The sequence below is a fragment of the Penaeus chinensis genome, chromosome 11, assembly GCF_019202785.1.
Source record: "Penaeus chinensis breed Huanghai No. 1 chromosome 11, ASM1920278v2, whole genome shotgun sequence".
NCBI classification, from domain to species: domain Eukaryota; kingdom Metazoa; phylum Arthropoda; class Malacostraca; order Decapoda; family Penaeidae; genus Penaeus; species Penaeus chinensis.
Window position 1 is genome coordinate 10,626,627 of NC_061829.1, and position 4,378 is coordinate 10,631,004.

The following is a 4,378-nucleotide window of genomic DNA, read 5'->3' on the forward strand; positions in this document are numbered from 1 at the left end:
ATAAATTCCAATAAGATAAAGAGGAAAGAGAAGAAGGAGGAGGAGAATAAGAGGGGGAGGGGGGGGGGGTCATAGGAAATGGAGAGGAAGTCTAGAAAATAAACTGCACAATAAAACAAGTGAAACCTTCAAAGTAAAAGTAAAGAGGAAATAAAGAAACGATAATCGTGTGAACAGGAGAAACAGAAACAATAAACACCAAGAAAAAAGGAAGAAACGAAAAAAGAAAGAAACAATCCAAGACACCAAGAAAGAAAACAATAAAAGAAAAAGATTTAAAAAGCAAACAAACGCGGAGATGAAGACACAGTCCAATAAAACGAAGAAGTAGCCCCAAGAAAAAAAAAGAGAAAACGGAGAGTTTATCACAAAAAAGGGAGAAAAATACACGTCATAAAAAAAAAACAGAAACGAAAAAAAGAAAGAAAAAAGAAAAGAGAAAAAAGAGGAAGGCGAGAGAGACACAAGAACACAGACTCCTATAAAACTGAAGGACCGGCGCAAGGGAGAGGGTCATACTCCTTGAAAGGATCAGAAAGTGAAAAATCAAAGGACATGTAAAGGACCTTGACAGCGAACGGACGCTTATACAAAGGGAGTGAGGGAGGAGGGAGAGGGAAGGAAGAGAGAGAGAGAGGGAGAAGGGAGAGGGAAGGAAGAGAGAGAGAGAGAGAGGGAGGAGGGAGAGGGAAGGAAGAGAGAGAGAGGGAGGGAGGGAGGGAAAGAGGGAGAGAGAGAAAGATAAGGTGGGGGGGGGGGGGGAGAAGAAGCCAGGGAATGAGAGAAAGAGAGAAAGGGAGGAAGAGAGAGAGAGTGCGAGAGAGATGAACATTGTTGGTAAGGATATGACACTGATGTGATTATCATGATTAGAAATAATAACTACAAAGTTATCAACCAATAATTTAAGTAATGATATTGATAACAATAACAATGTTCATAAGAAGAGCACCACCAACAGAATTGTAACAACAATAGTGATAAGAATGATAACAATAATAACAATAATTCAGCTGTAGTAATAGTAATAATAATAATAATAATATCAATAGTAACAATCATGGGGACATTAGTAATAATGGTAATACTGAGGATGATAAAATAATAACAATAGATTATAACAACAGAAAATAACAATAAAACAGTAATAATAATAGAAAATAATCTAATCATAAAAACAATAATATGATCATTAAAGTAGTAGTAACAATACTGATGATAACAATACTACTATTACTGCTACTACTGATAATAATAACAATAATAACATTAACACAAATGACAGTAACAATAAAAGTAATAGTAGTATTAAAGTAATGGCGATGGTAGCAAAGAACACTGTCATAAACATGATGATAAAAAAAAAAAATATATATATATATAAAAAATATAAAAATAATCATAATAATACATAATACATAAAAACAAATAATACCAGACCAATGTTTTAACAGCAACAACAAAATCAATTATCATCACCATCACTATAGCAGACAAATGGTGGTGATGATGGTGATGATAAGACACCATCACCAGACCCTTACCCCCCCCCCCCCCCCTTTCTTTAACCATCTCCTCTCCCTCTCGGATAATGATGATAATAATGATGATGATTATGATGACAATAGCAATAATCAAAATGAGGATAGTGATGATAATAATAATGATAATGATAATGATAATGATAATAATAATGATAATGATAATGATAATGATAATAATAATAATAATAAATAATAAATAATATATATTATTTTTATCATTATTGTTTCTTTAATGAAATAATAAAAATGATAATAATAATAATAACACTAGTAGTAATAATCATCCATTATTATTGTAATAGCAGTGAATAGCAGTGACAACAAAGATAAGCATAGCAACAACAACAAAACAACAACAATAACAGCAAACGGTATCATCCTCCACAAGCCACGAAGAGAAAACCCGTTGGCGAAATTACATAATTACGAGCAAAAAAAAAAAAGAAAAAAAAAAAAAAAAGAAAAAAAAAAAAAAAAAGAGACAGAGAAAGATATATATATATATATATATATATATATATATATATATATATATAGAGAGAGAGAGAGAGAGAGAGAGAGAGAGAGAGAGAGAGAGAGAGAGAGAGAGAGAGAGAGGGAGGGAGGGAGGGAGGGAGGGAGAGAGAGAGAGAGAGAGCAAGAAAGAGAGAGAGAGAAATGGAGAGAAAGAGAGAGAGAGAGAGAGAGAGAGAGAGAGAAAGAGAGAGAGGGGGGAAGAAAGAAAAGAGAAAGAAGGAAAGAAAGAAAGAAAAAAAAATTCGCGGAACATGTCTGCATTAAACCAAGAGGTGCCAAGGGCTTTTGTGTGTCTCGGGGTATTGTTCTCAGTACCCGGTTATGGATGAGCATCGCTGGGCGTGAGTGATGCTGGTGAGCAGAGGGAGTGGAGAGAGATGGAGTGAGAAAGATGGAGAGGGACGGAGTGAGGGGGGGGGAGGTACGAGGGAGGGAGTGGTAAAGGGGGAAGGAAGAAGAGGAAAAAGGGAGAGAGAGAGAGATTGAGAGAGAGAGAAAGAAAGAGAGAGAGAGATTGAGAGAGAGAGAGAGAGAGAGAGAGAGAGAGAGAGAGATAGAGAGAGAGAGAGAACCCGAATTAGCGAACCGAAAAATAAAGGCAATCACAATAATCAAAAATGCAAGACTAAAACCAAAAATTGATGCATTTTCAATTTCAGATCAAAAACACACGCATGTAATTCTGGGCAAAATACGAAATAAGCATGTTTTTCCTATTTTGGGACTTGCGAGTTTTATCTCTTTCGTGAAACTCATCTGCATGTATCGAACCAACGTTTTTGAAAATATATATAAAGATTATGAAACTTAATACATCTTCAAGGTCAAGAAATCTGATACTTCCTCAAGTAATTACTAATGTTATTCAAAGTTCTTAGTTATAATTATTCTATAGTATCCTCATCATCACAAATATCATTACTGCTAATACCAAGCTATAATTTTGTCATTTCACATCGTTACTGTCATATATCACCACTATTATTATCATTTATAACCATAATTACTGTCATCATTATTATCTTTAGTTTGAATATGGCCTATCAAAGGGCCGTCATAAAGTCTTTTGTACCGGCGGCGCAATATTTTATTCAGAAATACAAATTACGGTGAATCCTTTGTTTTGTTTATGCTAATGATGGATGTAATTTTATACTGCTTTCGAATGATAATTAAAATGTAAACGTTACGCTACAACGCCCATGTTTGTGTGAGTATGTGTGTGTGTTTATTTCGAGAGTAAGGGAGCGAGAGGTAAAAATAAAAGAAATGGAGAGAGAGAGATAGAGAGAGAGGGAGGGAGAGAGAGGAGAGATGTGAGAGGAGAGAGGAAAGAGGAGAGAGAGAGTGAGCGAGAGAGAGAGAGAGAGAGAATAGCAACAAATTGACAGGTACATCAAACAACGCATGGACAGGTGATAAAACAGAGAGAGAAAAAAAAAAAAAAAATCTATCCTACTTTCTTTTACCAAGCACATCAATTCCCTGAACTGCATTTAATATCTCTCTTTTTCCACGAACTGTCTCGGAGTTTGCAATATTTACTTACACATCTTGAAATCCACCTCGCGTCACAAGACACAGACGAAACGAAATGGATAAAGGAAAAAATATATATATTTCCAAGAAACTCATAAAACAGACTGAAGAGGAACTGGCCGCTTGAGGAAAAATGGTCACAAAAAAAAAAAAAAAAAAAAAAAAAAAAAAGAAACTGAGAGAAAATGGATAATAACACACATGGAAGAACACGGGAAAGAGGTCACAGATGAGAGAGTAATCTAAGGTCAAGAATATTTGAAAATGCACGCATGTTAGGTCAAGAGGTCACGGGGATGCTAGTATTGCTTGATTTCTAAAGAATATAGGCCTATATATTTGAGGCATAAGCTACATAAAATAATATCAAATTTATGAATGCTATATAGTTTAGACATTTATATTTACCTATGATTATGATAAATGCAATAAAATTGAGAGCAATAACAATGAAAATGGTAAGGGCATGGTATTATTATCACCTTTATAAGTAAAATAAATCTAATATCAGTTTTTTATATATTAAGTATTTTCTTTTTAAAAGGGTAAAAAGAACAATGATCAATCACTCACTGAGGAATGAATATGAAATAATCGTCTTGCATTAGCACATATTTTGAGTCAAACATTTTGGAAATGTCAGTAATCGTTTACAGGATAAGCTTACAGGATATACAATACTTACACACACACACACACACCACACAACACACACACACACACACACATACACATATATAAAATATAAATATATATATATATATATACACACACACACA

The 4,378-nt window shown here is 34.2% G+C and overlaps 1 protein-coding gene across 1 annotated transcript in view; it reads right to left on the minus strand.

The window, feature by feature from the left end:
• Positions 1-4,378, minus strand: part of LOC125030401 — a 33,438-nt gene that overhangs the window by 11,193 nt on the left and 17,867 nt on the right. The window lies entirely within an intron of this gene.